This window comes from Corapipo altera, unplaced genomic scaffold (genome assembly GCF_003945725.1).
Source record: "Corapipo altera isolate COAL_440 unplaced genomic scaffold, ASM394572v1 61411, whole genome shotgun sequence".
Taxonomy (NCBI): domain Eukaryota; kingdom Metazoa; phylum Chordata; class Aves; order Passeriformes; family Pipridae; genus Corapipo; species Corapipo altera.
In genome coordinates, this window is record NW_020884875.1 from 15203487 (window position 1) to 15223368 (window position 19882).

At 38.4% G+C, this 19882-nt stretch overlaps 1 protein-coding gene across 1 annotated transcript in view; it reads right to left on the reverse strand.

Moving 5' to 3' along the window:
• Positions 1-954: 954 nt before the first annotated feature.
• GLIS3 (GLIS family zinc finger 3) overlaps positions 955-19882 on the reverse strand; it is a 181186-nt gene continuing 162258 nt past the window's right edge. The window contains exons 10-11 of the transcript XR_003526237.1: positions 2373-2463; positions 955-1058 (exon numbers count right to left, since the gene is read on the reverse strand). The gene's annotated coding sequence lies outside the window, so the exon portion shown is untranslated. The remainder of the gene's footprint in view (positions 1059-2372; positions 2464-19882) is intronic.

The following is a 19882-nucleotide window of genomic DNA, read 5'->3' on the forward strand; positions in this document are numbered from 1 at the left end:
TTGGACAACCATGCTCTGGTGCTTGGAGGGGCAAGGCTGGGAGAGTGTGGGCCAAAGGGGCTCTGTTGCAGCATTTATATTAAAGTAGTTCACGGTACACTCTAGACATTTCCCTCTTTTGTTTTCCTATGCTGTTGAAACACTTCTAAAAAGCACTGCCTGCAGTGGTTTTCTTTGGTTTTGAGAGAAATATGCTCCAGAAAGCTTCTGATCTATATTCAGTGTCCACAAAGTCTATAATCTTCCAGCACCAGCACAACAAATTGGAGAACCTCAGCCAGCAACTAAGTTCCATATAGCTGCTTGCCACCCCCACCCCCCTGGGGAGGAGAATTGGAGAGAAAAGGATAAACCTTGTGGGGTAAGAGAAGAACACTTTAATAATTTTAACAATAACAATAACAATGCTACTATGACTAATAATAAGAACAGCAATTAGTGGATTCATGTGCAGTGTACCAAGTGGTTTTGAAAGATGCACGCTCTGGAAAGATTCTGGATGTTCATTCACGTTGCATGAAGGCCATAAGCTGCGCTCTCAGCAAGTCCAAGTGGATGACAGGTCCATCAGCAGGGCTGGCTTAGCATCCCCCTGCAGTCTATGGGGCAGAGGTGTCGGAGTTCCTTGGAGCCCTCCTTTAGTCCCTCTCTGCCGGCCCCCTTCTCCCAGCAGTGGGATTGTTGTTGGGCCGTGGGCGCAGGTGGTAGCGCCACTGTGGGGATCTGCTGCGCACCCTCTGTCTGGCTGTGGGACTCTGCTGGCGGGAGGATGAGGCAACCACGTACTCCTGGTAGTCGTCGTCCGCTCTCACCGTGTGCAGGATGCGGCTGAAGTGCTGCCGGCAGAGCGGGCACACGGCATGCACGGCAGCCCACTGCTGGATGCAGCTGAAGCAGAAGGTGTGCAGGCAGGGAATGATGTGGGCTGTGTCGTCCATGTTGTCCAGGCAGATGGGGCACAGGCCTTCTGCCGTTGTCTCCCACTGCCTCTGGCTCGTGCCGGCCGTCATGGCTGAGCCGCTCTCCTGCAGAGCCTCTTCTGCTCCGGGTGCCATGTTCTGCCAAGACACGTGCACAGTGCCTGAGCTTCTCTGGCGCTAGGAACGGAACAGCAGAGAAGGCCCCAGAGAGTGGGGAGAGAGGGGAGACAAAGGCCTCCCACAGGGTCTCCTTGCAGGCCCAAAAGTGACCGCCAGCCCCACAGCTGCCTTCCACGTGTGCCTGCCCCTCCGCTGCCCCAGGCACACTGCCCCCCTTCCAGGACAACCCCCCCACTTGGCACTGCCCCCCAGACAGCCAGCTGGACTCAGGCTGGCACAGGGTACCTGCAGGAGGCAGTCAGGGAAGGAGGAGCTGTCTGGGAGCCCTCAGTGGTGCTCTCCTCAAGCTGAGGTGCTGGGACAGCCCCGTGCAGGACCTGCAGCCCCCATACAGGCCACGTCTCTGCACAGCGGCAGCACTGCCAGCGCAGGGCCACAGTCCTGCTGGAGGTCACACACTGCGTGTGGCGCTTGCAGGAGGCCAGGGCCAAATGTGCCGACTGCAGGAGCCTGTGGCACCCCGGCTGTTGCCTAGTGAGGACAGCGAACACCCCAGAGGGGGAAAGCCCCTGTTTCATGGCATGTCGGTCACTTTTGGTGGCCTTAAACCCCCCAGTTTAACCTTAGGCTTGTCAGGCCCTGTGGTGAGAGTCTGGTGCCCCTGCACCTTCTCCAGGCTGAACTGTCTCAGCTCTCACAGCTTTTCCTCATGGGAGAGAGATTCCAGTTCCCTCACCATGTTTGTGGTCCTTCCCTGGGCTCTGTCCAGTAGCTCCTCATCTCTCTTGGACTGGAGAGCCCAGAGCAGGCACAGCGCTCCAGGTGAGGCCTGGTGAGGCCAAGGGCAGGGACACACAGCTGGCCCATGTCCCACCCGGTGTCTCCCAGCCACCCCGGGGCCTTCTCTGCCAGGCCGCTGCCTGCCCAGCTGCCCCACGTGTTGGTGCACGGGGTTATCCCTCCCCAGTTGCAGCGTTCAGCATTTTCTTTTTCTGAACTGTGTGAGGTTCCTTTTTGGCATATTTCTGCAGCCATTTAAATTAAATTATTAAAAGAAAATAGTCGTTTTGGAAAATGCTAGTAATTAGGCAATAGTAAGAATGTCTAGATTAAAAGGTACAATAAGGTGGGGAAATACTATCTTTTCCTTTAAGGGAGACCAGAGAAGAAAAAGAATGGAGAGTTATATTTTCATTCTTCTCAAGGGCAAAATGGTGGTGGGGGATTGGGATCTAGTTGTATTCTCTGCAGGGTAAAACAAAGCAATTGTACTGGTATGTCACTGCTCTCTTTTACACTACTCCTGACTTTGAGAGGCTTTTGCCACCTTACCTTTGGCCTTCAGAAGGTAGAGACATCTCTAAATTGGACACTGGACCTCCTGCACAAGTATCTTTCTTGGACTGCTACTTCTTTTGCTGACCTGAAACAGGAGAACAGTTAATTACAGCCAAGATGCCTTTGGCTCTTTTGTTATGGGATTGACAGAAACTTACTGAGCTCTGCAGTCTTTTAGAAAAAAGAGGCAGGGACGGGATCTTAGTCAGTCACAACATGTATGTTGTACCAGCTGCCTGTTCTAAATATAACATAAATATAACCTAAATATAATATTGATGCTTCAGAGCTTTTTGGACTTTTAACTTCTGTAGATTTTAGAAGTAGTTGTGTAGTGAATGTAGATTTTAATGTAGCTGTTTTATATCCCTTATCCTGTAGCATAATGTTTACAGATAACCAACCCTATTATCCCATTCCATATCAATCCCTCTAAATTCTGTAAGCGTGTTTAGTCTTCTTTTCAAGGTAGAATTGTAGAAAAGCCTGGATCAGAAGATATCACACAGACACAGTGACCTTCAAGACCAGAACTTTGGAGAAGCTCCAAGGACTGTACGTGCCACGAAGAAGATGAAGATGAGGAAGAAGGGGTCCCAAAGACCCCAAACCCAAAGGGGTGTGTTGGGGGGTAGAATTGAGCAGAACCGAGGGTGGACAAATCTGGGATTTGATGGACCTTATCATAAAATCATAGAACCACTGTCTGGGGAGCGCGTGTCATGCCATATTCCTCTGGCCTCAGGCCTAACTAAAGGACCTGCTCTCTTTATCTTATCTTATGTACTAAATTGGCCTGGAGTTTTTTTCTCCATGATCTCTTAAGTCAACAATATAAATAAAACCTGCAGTTTGGATGACATTTGTTTTAAATCCAGTAGTAACTAGCTCTTCAGTAAACAAAACCCAGTTTTGCCCTGTGTTCTGCATGTAAGAGCTAGCACTCCAGACAGACAACTGAGAAGGTATTCTGCAGTGAGGATCACCCTGCTCTAGCTGGGACTGAAAGATGCACATAGGAAGGGCCATGCGTAGGAAAGCTGTTAAGAAAGACAACAAAAATATTTCCGCTTTCAGACTACATTCAGTCAACCCTCATAACAGTAAGTTATCAACTAATATATTTAATATAGATAAATATAGACAAGTATATAGATATTTATAGATAGATACATCAATAAATATATAGATATACTGGTAGTGCAACCTTTGATGAGTGAGACTGTCTTCACTAAGACAATTGTGCATTTTTTGTTAAGAAGCAGCACCAGAATTTGACCATCTAAATGTAAATCCTATTTGAGACAAGGCATTTTTAACCTACTACCTAAATGGTGATAAAAGCAGCCTGTGTCCTGTGTCCTGCAGGACTTTACACTGAGACAGCAAATTTGTATTAGGTCGTTTAAAATTAAAGCACATCTTTTGCAATAAATATTTGATGTTAAGGATGGTAGAACTGCAGGTAGTACACAGCACAACTGTAGCTTGTTGACAATAATAAAAAAAGGGAAGGGTTTGGGTTTTTTTCTCAGAGACATTTACATTTTTCATCAAAGTCTGCAATCTGGAACTTGGGGGTTGGTGGATTGTGGGTTCTTTTCTTTTGTTGCTGTTGTTGTTGGCTGGTTGGCTTGTGGGGTTTTTGTTTGTTTGCTTGTTTTAGGTTTTTTTGTTGGATTGATTTGGGTTGGGTTTTTACCTAAAAGCTAAGCCATGATACTTTTTCACTGATAAAGATTTTTAACGGCAGGTTCAAATAAGATGTTTAGCCCCACCCATCAGATGTACCTTCAATCTTGAGATCCTCCCATTCTTTTATGATTCTTTTGCTTGATACTTTTGCAGCTGCAATTTATACAAATTAATATTGATAAATGCAATGTACATCACTGACAGATTATACCTATAGCATCAGAGTAATTCTGTAGTCTATATCCTGTAGTGGATTCTCAAACTAATCTAACAATCTACCATATATTTTTAGGTTTCAAATTCACGAAAAAAGACCCCTGACTGACAGCAACTGACCTTTTTAAAGCATTGTTATACATACCGGCTTAAGGCTGAACTCAGATCTTTTTCTAAATAATATAATAATAGAATTATAGAATGTTAAGGGTTGGAAGGGACCTTAAAGATCATCTAGTCCCAACCACCCCTTGCCCTGGGCAGGTACAGCTCCCACTACACCAGGTTGCTCAAGGCCTTGTATAACCTACAAAATAAGTATCTATCTGGAATAGTGTTCTGCGTCTCTGGAATGTTTTTGCTTCAGAAAAAAATCTCTTCAAATTTCAATGTTCATTTCTGAAAAACATTGAGATAATGTATAGAAGTCACTGACTTAATATTTGGCATGCATTACATAAGAACACATATTCTATGATCTCTCACTGAAGGATATAATAACAATGTCCTAGAGAACTACAAGACCTACTATTATCTGTATTCTAAGAATGCATGTGAGTATTCAGGTGCCTTCTGCATAAGCAGTGACCTCATAATAGGAAACTGTATTGCTCTGCACATGCAAATGTACTGATCAGTTTGGAATGACTTGCAGCTGACTTTTCATTTTGTCCTGGAGCTGCAAGCAGAATGTTGCAGTTGACAATAAGGCAATCACCTTATCACAGTATCTCAAAATTCATTAAGTTGCACTGGTTGTCTGGTCAAAAACTTGTCATTTAGGCAGTACATAAAAAAATTCCAAATACTTTAAGAAGAGCATGAAAGAGAGCTGGCTTTAAAAAGAGGGATAGAAACGGAAAACCCATGAAGTACTTTTGAGTACTACAAACAGCAACTGAAACACACCACTAATTCTTGTAGTTTTGCAATAGTAATTTCTTATCCTTTTAAAGTAGTCTGTACAAGTTTCAATCAAGAGGGGAAAGTGCAGTCAATAATGAGGGGGAAAAGAGTCGTAAATCAGAATGAAGTATAACACAGTAGTGACAAGGAATCTTTCTCACTTTGTGAGTTTAAAGGATATTCAATGATGCAAGGGGATTAATCATAAATTGTACTTACTGTTTGATATGGTTTGAAGCTGGCTCCCTGCCAAGTCTCCAAACCTTACCACAAGAAGTCCCCTCCCCCAAAAACCTCAGGGAGAAGAGGGAGAAAAAACAACCAAGAAAACCCGAAACGAGAGAGAGACAGCTAAAGTGATAGATATAAATATATTTACACTTATATTACAATTATATACAATTGAAATATATACGATTTCACAAGGGAAAGGGAAGGGGAAAGGGAAAAGGAACAAAACCAAAATAAAATGTATATATATATATATATATATTTATATATATATATATCTCCCAATTAGTAGCCCAATATCTATCCACTAAAAGAGTTAGCAAAGAAATATCTCACTACTCTCCTTGGGACAACCGAGAGTCGCTCTGGAACGATCGCCAGCAACCTCCGCCTCCCAAGGTCAACAAGGCCTCACCAGGCCTTGCTCCCCAACACGGCAGACTCAACACCAGGGAACCTGCACCTCCAAGCCGCCGGAAGGAAAGAGAGCGAAGGCCTCTCCTCCTTTCTTCTTATAGTCTGGCTTCTGGCTTACATAAAAATCATAGGGAATACTGGGTAAATCTGGGCCCTTCCTTGGCTACAAACTGGTCACCAAGGAAGGCCTAGCCCAAACCACCATACTGTTTTAAGATGTTTGAAAAACAGTTTGTAATAGTAGAATGCATTGAAAGTAAACATATTTCTGCTGGGGATTTCAGCTCAAATGCCACAATATTGTATTACTGTATGTAAGACAGCATGTTAAAATAAATGCACACAAAAATGAATCTGCCTGGTCTGCTTTTATTTTTCAAATTGAACAAAAAAGAAAAAGAGCCATCAAAAGTGATTCAAATAAAAGGTATTTTTAATAGAAATTTTTACAAAAGATTTTTAAAAACATGGGTTTTAGTCTGAAAGTGTTCCTTTCAGTTTGTAAGATCAGGCAACGAAACTTCTTATACCTATACCTCCTTAAAAGTATCAGCCCAAATCACACTGCCCTCAATTGTGGCAATTTGTAAGATAATTAGATTTACATTTGCAAAAATAATGTTTTTTCCACTTTTGATTCTCCAGAAGTTTCAGAGAAAGGAATCTTTTATATGATTGAAATATTACATTTTACTTTTTTCACCAAGAAGAGCACACTATAAAAGAAATTGAGACAACACTATTGTTCTTTTCACAGTGGGCTACAGAAAAAAACCTGAAACTGATCTATACAAGTCATATGAAGTGATACAAATAGTTTGTATCTTAGACACATTTAATTCAATAAACCTACTGTCAAGTTGCAACAGAAAAACTATAACTGTAAGAGAGGCCTGGCATCTATTATTGGTAATTGCTGCCTTATTGAGCAATCAGATTATATTAATTCCTGTTGCTAGAAGCATGAAATTGTTTCTCAGAGAAGTTGAAAACAGTATTTAGTGTTTATAAATAATGAACAGTGTGTATAAAAGTCAAATCACAGTGTATTTGGTGCATGAAAAAAATGTATGTGTGGACAGATACAAATATAAAAAATATGTGCTTATTGTTAAAGATTGCCCAGTCTTCAGGGCCTTATTTCATGGCATTGGGCTGCAGTGCTTATCTAATTTAAATGTGGAGAAATATTTTGTGAGGACAGTAATGATGCCTGGTTGGATCTCTCTGTTTTTTTCCTATGTATGTATCTGTAAGTATTTTACGTTTTTCCTATTCGTAGAGAAAACCTGCAAAGATCTGTATCTTCATGGATTTTGTTGTCATCCTCAGGTGACTCAGTACCTATCCATGTAAATTAATTATGCAGACAACATATTCTCAGTGTCCATCTCTATCCTAAACCACCTACCAGATGATAATACAGTTCTAGTGTTTAGACTGAAGAGGTACTTTCCTGAGGCCCTTATTTTCCCCTTTCATTATGTCAGCACCACTGCTAGCTATTAGGTCAGTGCTTTCAGTTGCGTAATGTACTGATTCAGAATGAAAAAAACAACCATTAAATACCACAAGAGGTTTCCTCACCCCCCCCTATTATATTATTGATTTGTTTGGGAGAACATTGGTAGAGTTTCCTTGCAACACTTTTACACATAGGGTTGGATCACATGAAACTATAACCTAAAATGTCAAGTGACAGCCCAAGACATGTATATAACATCAGAGGTTATCTTTGATGTTCCCTCACAGCTGAAGGACACAGCTGAAGGTTAATCAAAGTTGGCAGATTAGCCTGATGGAGAAAAGTTGATTTTGTGTTTGTGGCTGGCTTTACTGTTAATTTTTGGTGTCAATGTTTTCTGAATCTGAAACCATTTTTGTCTAGGATAGAGACAAAAATGCTGTGTTTTAATAAGTTTTGGCAGAAATATGAGATTTTTTGTTCCTGAGAGCTGCCCTCCTTTAACCGGTGAACACCTAGAAGAAAGGTGCAAGGCAAGCCTCACTTCCTCAAGAAATGTGGGAAACTCATGCTTTGACACACCTTTCTACAGTTCAGCAGTTAGAAGGGAATATGCTTTTGCACATCCCTTTCAGGGATGCTCTCTTTCCCAGTTCTGCCTGCATTCCTTCTCCTGAAAAGAGCTGCTGGGTGGGAGATAACAACACCTTCCATGCTTTTTGCAGCATCTGCTGGAGCTGCAAGCGATCCTTCACCTTTCCCAGGTCCTGCTTTCCTAAACAAATTGATTAATTCCATGATTTTCCAATAAAGACTTAGTTTTCTCTAATATTACTGAAATTTCTGGTGAGAAATAAATTTGTCTGGCTTTGTTAGACTGGAATCTAATACAACGGAGAAGAGAGAGACAGGGAATTTAAACCATATATGAAACTCAGAATTGCCTGGAAAGATGCCGTTGACATATTATGAAATTGTTCAGTCCCTTTAACGGTATGAATATTATTGATAAAATATATAACTGGTAAATGAAAATCTTATGTCTAAACTCTGGTGATTGAGTGCTTCCCTTTTTATTCTCTTGCAAAAATAGTCCTTTTCTTCAGCTTTAAGTTTGCAGCTATCTTGTCTCTTCTACATATGTGCTAGATTTCATTGCAAAAAAAACATGAATGGTTGAGAAATGTCTATGTCTGGACTGTATTGTACATAAAATACTTGAGTTTGGGACTCACTGGAAATGAAATATGTTGCTTACCTATAATAAGTTATTTATTTTAGCTGTAAGACAGACATACTTTTTACTTAGGTTAGATGCTTTCAACTTTATATGCATTTCCTTGATGAAATAACAGTTGCATACAATTAATTCTCAGATTTCAGCTTCTTTCTTTAAAATAAACCAAACCAAAAAGTATCATTTCAGTCATAGTTTAAAAAACTCCAAATGGGTACACCTTTCTTTACTACAGCCTATGCAGAACAGTTTGCAAGGCAACAACCTACATCATGCTGTCCTTTTAAAGAGGAGTTTATATTCCATATTTAGTCATTGTAGAAATTGGTATATTTAAGGAAAAAGAGATAAATAATTCTATAACTCTACATCTCGTTTAACTATTGTGCAAGGAATGCACAGTCACTGAACCTGTTTGATGAAGGACTTGCCATCATTAATATATGACTCCAAAAGGAAGAATGTAACACAAGCTTAACACAGAAAGAGCTGGGGTGGACAGGGACAGCAGGAATGTGCTCAGTGCCCTAACCAATATCTCACAGTGTCTGGATTCACAAAGCTCCTTGTGATTGCTGTACTATTTAAAATTCCTCTTCTCTGAGTCATAATAGAAATAGGGTATTTTTACAGTAAAACAATTTTCATCTGATAGCTTGACCCTTTTTTTTTATTTTATTTTTTTTTAACAGGGATGCAGGAAGTTCATTAGCTTAAAGCTGTTTAAGATAGCGTAATATCTTGTATATCTCTCAGGTTTGGTGCTAGTCCAGCTGCAGAAGAGCTGTTTTCTTCGGCATGTCATAAAAGGACGTGTCCTTTTCTTACTGCTTTTTCTTTGTTTTTTCATGATAGTAATAATTGAACTGTTCTTCCAAGTATGTCTTGACTTATAATTTAAATGCAGTGCTTAGTTTATTCACCAGGGGTCATCAAAGGTCTGGATTTTCTTTGTCTGCTGAGGTGAACTGAAAAGATGACATTTCAGCTTCCTTCAGGATTTGACATTTGGAAAAGTTCATGTACCCTCTTACAGCCCTGTTGCTCAGTCTGTGATAACTACAGAATGCATTCTGAAGACTTATTCCAACTATTTAAGACCACGGTGGTTGCTTTGGCAGACAACTTAGTCCAAGAGCAATTTTTTATCACTATTATTTCTCGGTTAGCGAATATTTTAAATGAAACTATTAGCAAATGCAAGAGCCATAACAGCTATTTGTCCCTTGCAGATATTTGTAAAAAAAAATAAATGGGATAAAGTACCAAAACTTGCATTAGGTACAAATCTGGTCTTGCTCTAGGTTCTGAACTGTTTTTACAGCAGAAAAAAATCACTTTTCAGATCTGCCTGCATTATAACCTCTCACAAAGACAGTAGCAATGAAGAAAGCAGATCTGCATTTTCCTAATGAAACACTTCTAGTAACTACTTTTTCAGCATCAGGTGAAATCCATACTGCTGGGGACAAAAGATGCAGTGTAATGTCAGTGTGATTCATGTTATTGGTAGGCTTGGGTCACTAAAGCACTGTATGAAGTACATTTTGTCCTGGACAAAACTCGTTGGTTCTGAATTATCAAATGTACTCTCCATCAACTTCAAAGACTTGGACACAGACTGAAAACAGTTTAACTCGTGTTGCCAGGCACTTTGGGATCTACTTCCTAATCCAAGCTAGGCAAGAGAGTCAGTGAGAGGTAAGTGTTGTGTGGCAGCAGCAGAACCAGAAGCTTCAGTCTGAGTGCTTTTCTGGCCCTATTTCTGCTAGTGAATGATGGCAGCTCCCTACCCCAGGAGTCTATGGTACAGAAAATTATTTCTAAAAGGCTGAGATAGTCAGATAGTATAATTAAAGGATGATATTAGCTTGTCAGGCAGATAAATGATCCTGACAGATCACTGTTCAGACAATAAAAAAAAAATGTCCTGGCATTACTCTGTCATGGCTAAAAGTTGGAGGTAACTTACTAGCTGCTCCAAATTTTGTCATTGCTTCCTGTTGTAAGTGTATATCCTCACTTCCATTAGACTAAATACCAAACCTGTGTCACATGGATTATTCTCTTTCCACAGGACCTCTAAATTCTCTGTAAGGCATACCTTTCTCCTGAGACATCAGCTACCTTCAAAATTTCCCCACACCTAAAGCATTCACAAGCAGTAAATCATTATTTCCTATGGTTTCTGTTTCATGTTGGCATTATTCTGTATCTTGAAACAGATGCACTCATATTAAAATTCATCCTATAAGGAGAATTTTTTTCTATAGAATTTCAGTTTCTAAAGACAAATTGGGTTCATCCTGTCAGTGAATCACTGGAGTACTGATTCATTTTCTCTTCTTTGCCCTATTTTAAGTGCATCTGCAAGAGTTATAATTATTGGTACCTATGTCACATTTGTTTAAAACTGGCCAATGGCATTCAAAAACGTTCAAGTGAGACCTGACTGACAGAAACATTTAAAAATAGCTAAGTTAGAAAAGTAAACCATTACTTTCAGAAACATTCCCCAGGAAGGAGACATCTAACACAGGTACACCATTGCCTGAGAGACAATTTTTACACTTATCTTTTTTGCACTTTTGTGCTCTTATTTGTAACACATTCATAACAATTATCATATAAATGCTTGCCAGCACTTCAGGTTTCTTAGGTCCTTATCTAGCTCTTTATATATATTTTTGTCTACATGTATCACTAAAATCTTCAAATGCTTTTATGATAAGGAGCTTGACAGGAGAAATTATTAAAATAGTAAAGTAAGAGAGCCATGTGCAAAAGCATACTTAAAATACAGAAAAAACCAACAAAAATATTCCTTTTTAACACAGTTTTCATATGTCCTGTATGTTCCATAAGTTCCCTTATGGACTTTTTTAAAGTCTCAAAATGATGACATACTCCTATGTCTGATTTACCAAGATGGTCACAATGGGCTTAAGGTAACCAGACAGAAAACCTACATACTTTGGCTGAGATTAATGGAGCAATATTGATTTAACCAGCTGATTAACCATTCCTATTTCAATAAAGGATTTGTAGGTTTGTTTAATTAATAATATTAAGTGCTTGCTTTTAAAAAGCATCAATTTAATGGGTGAGGCCAAGAGTAAGAGAACTGAAGTAGGATACAGCAGCGAGTGAAATGTCAACACAATACTTGGTACATTTGTTTTTTGAGACCAGTTTCAATACGTTTTGCAATGGATTTTACTTGGTTGGAAAATCAATGAAAGATAATTTAAATTAAAAACTAGAGGTTGTCTGATTATAATTTCATTTGTAATCTTATGAAATAAGTGTGTCATGAAGATATAAGCAGGAAAGCGTTCAGGAAATACAGTCTCTGTGACTGAGTGGCTGTCATGAAATACACTCAATGTGTAAAAGAACATGTTAATAATTTCCAGTTTTTCCCATCTGCTCCGATCTTTACCTATGCAGAATTTCCCTCTTATGCTGTATAAATATATATGTTTATGGCAACTATATATGTGGTAGCAATACAGCCTCTTGTTCCCAAATAGGAAAACACTAATTAAGGTACTTCTAAGGCTTTTAATTGCGCAGAGTTTGTTGTCACCTTCTTTGATGCTGTTGATAGACAATGGCATCTTTGTAAGCTTAAGTGTTTTCCACAGTAACCCTGAGATAAAACTAGTGGAATACTACAAAACCACACCCAGGAAAAAATTGCCAGCAACCTCTTGCCTGGTTTTATCTCACAGATCTCAGAATAGTTACTTGGCAACACTGAGGAAATAGCTCAAGTGGTGTCAATACTCCTTATACACTTGTCAAGCCATTCTACCTCTTGAGGAATAATGGCAGCAAACAGATACCTGAAGACTCTGCCAGTTTAACTTTTTATAAGCAGGCCTTGCTCAGCTCAGCTATGAAAAGTCACTGATTAAGAATATAGGAGTTTTTCAACTTTCACTTGTGAAAGTTGGGGATAAGCAGAAGGCTACAAGCTATTGGTGCATCTGTACTCAGCTCAGATCTCACCCTTCGTCATTTTATACAATAAGAACTTCTACAGATAAGGAGCAGATATAGAGGCATGCCAAGCTGCAGCATCAGGCTCACCAAGTGTCAGTCTCCAGCAAAACCGAAGCTGTATTGCATCGTTTAACAGATATGTCTGTCAAACTTGGGTTATGCTGTCTGACTCCTTCTGTTGGACCTAAGAAAGCTTAAATTAAATTCTTTTGCATACACACTGTGAAAAAACATTTCTAAGAATAAGAAATATAGCGAATGACAAAACCCCCCTCTTTCTCTGAGCCTAGCTACACCATGTTCTTGATAGTAACTTTCAACGAAATATTCCCTTCTCACCTCCTTTTATATTGAGTTCAGTGATGAATGCAGCTAATAGAAAGAAATTTCTTTTGGCAAAGGGAGAATTTCAATTACTCTTTGGAACCATCTTTGAGACAACTAACTTGGAAAAACAAATTCGATCTCTGTCCTAGGACAGACTCAAGGCAACATATAACTATGTATGTATAGACATTTACAAAATATTCCCATTCACAAACACACAGGTAATCTAGGTTTTGGCTGTGGTGGTGGTATGTGTGTGTGTTTGCTATTTTGTTGTGAGGCTTTTTGTTTCCTGACAGGCAAGCAGTTTGTCTTTACTTGTCTTTCATTTGTGAAACTGTAAAAGAGTTGAATGTAGCACACTGGTGCACTATCATGTTATCTGTGAAATTGTAACAATGGAATATGTTGCAGACTCCATTATATCTGGAGTGTAATAATACTTAAGTTGACATTTTGAACTATGAGAAGACTTCTTACAAGTTGAGTAAGGCTTATGTCCTTTCATGAATGTGTGTACTAGTATGTAGTTCTCTGTGCACTCCCCAGAGTAAAAAACATTTCTGTGCTGGAGAAGGGAAGAACAGTGGAAAGAAAATTATGAGAGTAACAGTGAATAATACTTGCTATGATTCTATGACTCCTTCTGATTAAGTAAGTGTTAAACCGTATCTTGCCATGCCTTACAGAAGAGCAATATTACAATTGAAACTGCTCTGCAGAAAGAACAATGCTATTGTTTAGATGCTTTCGTTTATTTGTTCTGTTTAATAAAGATTTCTTAGTTGAAGCTCCATTTAGAAAGCAAACAGTATATTGCTTTTAAGACGTTTTTGTCCTTGATTGTCTTTACAGAACTGGCTTGAAGTTATTGAACTTCACTTTTCATACATGTGTGGGTTTCATTTTTGGTTTTGTGGTGGTTTCTTTTTCTGTTTGTTGGGTTTTTGGTTTCTGTTTGGGGTCTTGTATGTTTTTGTTTGGGGTTTTTGTTCATTGTTCTTGGTTTTGGTTTTCTTTTCTTTAACTGCGGGAAAAAAAAATTACCATAATTTGAAGTAAACAGCATAAACCCAGTCTTTAAATTAATTGCTGCAATTGTGTGCAAATGCATATAAAAAGATGGGGGGGGGGGGGGGTTTCTTTGGACAAGTGTGGAAGCCACATTAAACAAAAGAGTAAGTTTACTTTTTAGAAGTAATTAACTCAGTAGACTATTACCCTGAAAATGGTTGGATTATATGAGGAAAAGATAAATATACCAAAGCCAAACTTTTTGAAATAGTAGGAGGGCAAAACAGATAACATTAATTCTCAGAAGCAAGCAATAGCCCTAGAAAGTACAATAGCACAAAAGAGTGAGTAGTCATCATACTACTTCCCATGCACATTCTTTGCTGACTCTTAAGCAAAAAACCTCTAGGTTTTGGATTGTTTCAGCTTTTTTTCTCCTGTGTTATTTGTAGAAAAACTATAATATTCTCTGAAGTACTTGCGCAAATCTGTAACTTTGGCTTGAGAGTTTCTTCTCAAGTTTTAAAGAAAGAGGCGAGTTTTAAAGAAAGAGGAAGAATGAGAAGATTTTTAGTGTTCTGAATATGGATTCTGCCATCTATTTTTGCATGTCCTTTACTTGAAGTGTATTATAGTTTGCTTCATTAAATGTTACGCAGTACTGGAATTTCTTCAGCCGACTGCTAATACCTGGCTAACATGCAGCAGCATATTTTCACATGTATCATATATCCTTGACATCCCTTCCAAATAGCTTTTAAAATAAGATGTTGAACTCTGACAAATCAAAAGGTTTCAAAATGTTTTTAAAAGTAATTTTCTGAGGCATTTGCTTTCAAAAGCATTTAGACACCTATCTACTTCTTGAGTTAGCTTCCAAGCAGAAATCCGTTTAGAATTGAAGATTAGTAGTTTATTAATTAAGTTGTAATTTAAGATAGTTATTGCAGTTGCTATATTTCCAACTTGTGCTGTTTGCTTTGACTGACAGTTTACTGTTAAGGTATGGCAACTGTATTTCTTTGCTATTTGGTAGCACTTCAATTAGAATCTCCTGGAGTTTCCATTAGATTTGCTTTGGGGTTTTTTTATAAACAATTATCAGTTCTGCTGTTTGCAGCATTTTAGAGTCCTTTGTTATTTGCCTAATAGCTGTTGGAGGCTATATTTTAAAAAATGTTTTTCCTAATTTGCTGTTATTATGCCAAACTCTGTCTCAACAAGTTTTTCATCACAAATCCAATGTCAAAAGTGAGAAGTGAGAGACTGGAAGTTTGATCCCAAAATTACACTAAAGGTCATTGTGCTTCCTTTAAAAGTATTTGCTGCACCTGTATGTAAAGCCCTGACACTGTTAATTCATTTTGACATCATGTAATAACATTTCAAGTTGTTCCAGGGATATGATGCTCAGAAATTTGCCAAAGGCTGTCAAATGCTTTCTTCAAACCCAAATGTCTATGGTGAAAGATTTTTGCTGTTCAGTGCTTTCTGTTATAGATACTGCTAGGATTAAAGTGTTCTGGATAAAAGACTAGCCAGCCACTTCACCTTAGCCACTTCCATTACTCTGCTTTAAAAGGTTTACTTGGTGCTATACTTAACGGAAATGAGTGATTTTCCTGTTCTTCTTGTCAAAAGCTCTCAATGCTTCCCTAATCTCGATCTTCAGCTTCAGCTTCCACAGATTTTAACTTTCTCTTTTTTCTTCTTTGTAACTGGAAGCATTGCACTTGTTTGTTCTGGATGTTTAAATTCTTTTACAAAAGGATCATAGGTTGCTAGGGTGTTTGTTGGTTGGTGGGGTTTTTTTTTGTTTTGGTTTGTTTTGTTGGGGTTTTTTGTTTGTTTGTTTTTTACATTGAGCATTTGCAATTACTTGAAGAATCTGTTTGTTGTTTTCTTGCTTAAGGTTTTTCCAGACTTCCCTGTTGTGGTAAATAGCACAAGCTTGCCCACTAAGAACTTGCTAAGCAGAATTTTACAACTTCATAGGCAAAACTTTCAGTAATCTCTTCAAAACCCTGTGAATATGATGCACTGGTCTATGATACACAAATGTGCCTCCTGGAGACGTTCCATTCAGCAAATAAAGAGGAGAGAAAAGTTAGTAAAAAATTAAAATTTATGTAATTGATGCAATGGAAGAAAAATATTAGAAACTTGAGCCTTTAAAAAATGAGATAAAAGAGGAACACTTTTTAGCTGGTCATCAATTCAAAACCAGGATTCAAGCTTGTAAAGTTGTTCAGTGGAAGGAAGCTGCCCACTTGTCTGGAAATGGTCATACATTTTTATTTCATGGAAGAGGAAGGAGCATCACAGTATGCTCCTTCTGTAATTCACATAAAAAACTGCAACAGGTCCTGTCACCTTTATCAGTGTGTGTTAGCCATATTCTTTGCTTCTCCATCCAGAAGAAATTGCACCTGTGTTTTCTGTCACCACTGCCTGCTTTCAGCTCACCCAACCAGAAAAGTCCCAACTTTGACATCTGTTTCTGATTGCACATCATCTTTCCTGCTGCCTTTTGGGTGTCCTGCAACCCAGAGCACTTCTCAAATCAAATCAAATAAACCAAAGTTTTTATTCTATATTTTAATAACACTATATTTCTAGGATACAGAATTGCAATTAATAATTCTGAATACCTATGCATCTTGAATATGGTCTGATTTGGGGGTCCTGATGAAATCTATCTGCCATGGGTTGTGCATTTCAGGGATTGGGCCAGGGAAGACCTTGAGATGTGGTATCTGCCTGCCACTGGTCACTTGATACCCTGGGGTTGACCCAGGGCCAAGCACAGTTTCAGTGACAGCAAGTAGGTCCACCCTGGACTCTTCTCTGATGGAGTTGTCCAGGGCCCTATCTGAGGTGCTCTGCAGCAGCTGGAAGAACACATTACCAAGAATCACAATGTTTGAAAGGCTTTGGGGGCCTGTTGGAGTTCTGATGATATCAGAGCAAACCTGCACCAAGTGAGCTGGTGGTTCCTTTTTTAAAGGAAAAACTAGACATTTCCCATGTTCAACAAAATGGTAGAAACACCTCTAGCCACACAGCTTTCAGGTAGCTTGTATTCCTCCTGAAGTGCTTCACACACTAAACTGTGATGTACACCACTGTGTTTTGGCATCTAAACCATAGATCAAACCAAGGCATAAAATCATACCAGAAAAACACTTTCAACAAATTGTAAATAAGTCTTGCATGAATTGATGAAGTTTTATTGCTTTCTCATGTTTTTCTTCTTTGTGTAAAGTCAACCACCACAAAAAATGCCAGTATGGGGATTAGTAAACCGCTTCTTGATTAACCACTGATGTACTGTAACCTTCTGGCATCAGGTAAAATAATCTACATATCAAAGACTGAAGAAAAATTTTATTTAATACTTAGATGTATTCCAGTACTAAGTTGTGTAGGGATTTTAAATCTTAGCATTACTGGTTTCTCATTTTGGTTTTTTTTGTGATGTTTCCTCAAAAGTGGGGACTTTGTTGCTTTATAAATGACCTTCTTTTTCTTCCCGAATAAAAATATTGTCCTCTTCCAAAAAGGAAATTGAGCAGTCTGGTATAGTAAGGACAAGTCACAAAGAACAGGTGTTAAAAGGTTTAAGAGAAGAGTGAAAGAACATAGTATAAAAGTATTTGATCCAAAGATCCATTATTGCACAAATTCTCTGTGATTTCAACAGTCTTGTTCTTCTATTGGAAACTGTGAATATGGAAAGGAATTAAGATTTGGCTTTTGCACAAAAACCAAATCAGGAAAAATCAGTTAAGAAAATAGTGAAATGATATAAATAAATTCAAGTGCTTTAAATTACTAAACATTAAAACATCGTAGATAGTGTCAGAAATAAGAGTAGAAAGAAACCATTATTAGTGAAAGGCCATTGCAGTTAAACTAGACCAAGTTTAGGGGAGGATTTAGTCTTGGAGATTAGTCAGCATGAGTTATGCTTACAGATCAATGGTAGTAAAGTACCTCAGAAGTTTCTGTGAGGCTTTTGCAATTTTAATGATATCCTTCATGGTTGAGAAGAATATATTAAGTGTTCTTAGTCAACACTTGCAAAAATGTGCTCATAAATAGTTATAACTGTTCAAACACTACTACAAAGAAGAAAAATAATAGGCTTTATTGTTTTGAGATAATAGGATAAATTAAAAATCCATCATTTCTTGCAAGTCTTTGAGTGGGGTCCGAATGCTTAATGAAAAACTGAAATCTGGACCCAGTTTTACTACAGTTGATTGTGACTCAAAACAGCCAGAAATTCCAAGAAAGAAAACGTAGTTTACCCATCCCTTGTCATACTGGAGATTTTTATCTTTACAGTCTCTTCCACTTGCAGCCATCCTACAAATACATACAGCCAGTTTGCACTGCTTGCAGTATAAACTGTACAAGAATATGGCTGGAACCAAATCTAAACAACACTTAGAAAAAGCAATGCGTTAAATACTACTTCAAGATGCATATTCATCAGCATCTATGGCTCTTTCTAAAGAGATTTTGGCACAATGAGAACTCATCAGATTTGACATCTGCATTTTGAAATACTTTAGTTTACAGTTAATGGATAGTAGACAAAGATGAAAGATGCACAGTGCAAATAGGTTCCCTCAGCATTTCCAAGAGAATTACTTAGACATAATGGCATTACTATCATAAAGTGATCACAAACATGGGATTAACAGTTAACCATGAAGGATATGAGTCATAAAGCTTTCCTCTGGTGCTTATTTCAGAGGCTGTTTTCTATTGGTATAACATTTGAGAAGAAATATAAGGTAAGAGATTTCTATCTAAGGATCTATTAAAAACAAACAAACAAACACAACAATAAAACAACAAAAAAAGTACCAGTAAGAAAGGTCTTTGTTTCTGAGAAGGAATTGTTAAAAGTTTTGCTATGTGTTCTCACCCGAATTTAGGAACACTTCAGTACAGATTTCACTGTAGTTTCACTGTGGAAATAAGATCATTTTATCCACTATCCATCTCACTTTTTAAGACTCCTAAGCAACAAATTTCTCACTTCATTCACTTTTAGGTCACCTTATGCTGCCACATGTCCCTATTTGTCCAGCTTTGCTTTTGGAAAGTAAAGATTGTGACATTGATGACAAATTTCTATGTATCTGCTTGCAAATAGTTTGAAGTTTCTTTATCCCCTATCTTGCTACCCCGAACATCATAGAGAAGATTCTCAGAACAAAATATAACTACTGCCAGCTGTCTTAAAGACTAAAATTCATTTAAATGTTTTTACAGTAGAGTGTTCTTTTGAATCCTTAGAGTCAGGGCTCCAAGCGAGTGGATCTGCACACACTTCCCAGCACAGTCACTTTCTGAGCCTTAATGCTTGATTCTGACATTGCTAACAGTGGTTTCTGTCAAGCTAGTTCCAGGGACTGCAGAGAAACTGCTGTATAATTATAACTGCCTTCATTACACAAGTACGTACATGACCGGTACATCAGCTTCACAAAGAAAGGAAAAAAATCCTGTGAGCTCATCTTAAGATATCTCCTGAAATTTTAAGGTACTTTCCCTTGTATTGAAAACTGATCTTTTGATCTATCAGTACAAATAGGCACCATATTAATTTGCCAAATCTTTTTATAGTGCAACCTTTCAAACATCAGTAAGCACACAACACATTTCTCCAACACATTTCTGCAAGCATTCCACATCTTCCCAATGAAAGCATAAAATAAATTCCATGGAAAGAAAGTGACACCACTTCAAAATTAGAGTAACTTAGCTCAAAACCAGAACTATCAAACACCGAGAAATGAAGTCAAACCATTGTCAAGCAGTAGGACTGAGGACTGAGAAGGTCAGCATATTTAGAAAGATCACATACCAGCTGGATGAGGCACATCAGCAGTCATAGGAGTGGTGGCACAATTTCTTGGAATCCTATGACTCAGCAAGGTTATTTATGTTGGTATAAGATTGTATTTTTTA